Source organism: Xenopus tropicalis, chromosome 8, assembly GCF_000004195.4.
Source record: "Xenopus tropicalis strain Nigerian chromosome 8, UCB_Xtro_10.0, whole genome shotgun sequence".
Classification (NCBI taxonomy): domain Eukaryota; kingdom Metazoa; phylum Chordata; class Amphibia; order Anura; family Pipidae; genus Xenopus; species Xenopus tropicalis.
In genome coordinates, this window is record NC_030684.2 from 132,772,489 (window position 1) to 132,773,049 (window position 561).

Here is a 561-nt window from a genome sequence, read left to right on the forward strand (position 1 = left end):
TTAGAAATAGTTTCTGAAACGTTTTTTGATGCAAATGTTCTAATTCAACACAATAACATATTATAACCTTTCTTTAGTAGAGTAGGCCAGATTTGTGGAAAACAGCGAATAAGATGGTAATAATTGTATTTTCCAATTAGAATTCATACGGCGAAGAGCGAAGACGCGGCGTAGGTGAACATGAGCGGCGGCGGCGGTGGTGGGATGAACAGGGGTTGGTTGTTATCTTTGGTTATCTAGCTGTATGAGTGTTGTCAATCCTTCATAAAGCTAGATAACCGAAAGTAAAAATAACCCCATTACACTCCTTGGCGCTGGCAGCGGTCTTTGTGCCCACGGCAACGCAACAGAAAATGGCTGCCAAAAAGCAAGACAAAGAATTTAAGAAAAAACGAGAGACAAAGAACGTCAAAAAAAAAAAAAAGTCTCATTTTGCTCCCGGAATTGAATCTGGAGGTAGGATTTTTTATCATCAGTCTCCTTTGACTTTCCTGCTATGTTCTTTGGACTCTTTCAAGACATCCTTGCCAATGTCTGGTTTAAATAAGCCAAATATAAAGG

At 39.4% G+C, this 561-nt stretch overlaps 1 non-coding gene across 1 annotated transcript; it reads left to right on the plus strand.

Annotated features, from left to right (window-relative positions):
* Positions 1-211: 211 nt before the first annotated feature.
* On the plus strand, positions 212-299 carry mir9a-1 (microRNA mir-9a-1). Its single transcript, NR_049537.1, has one exon. It is a non-coding gene; the product is annotated as a microRNA mir-9a-1 (primary transcript).
* Positions 300-561: the final 262 nt, after the last annotated feature.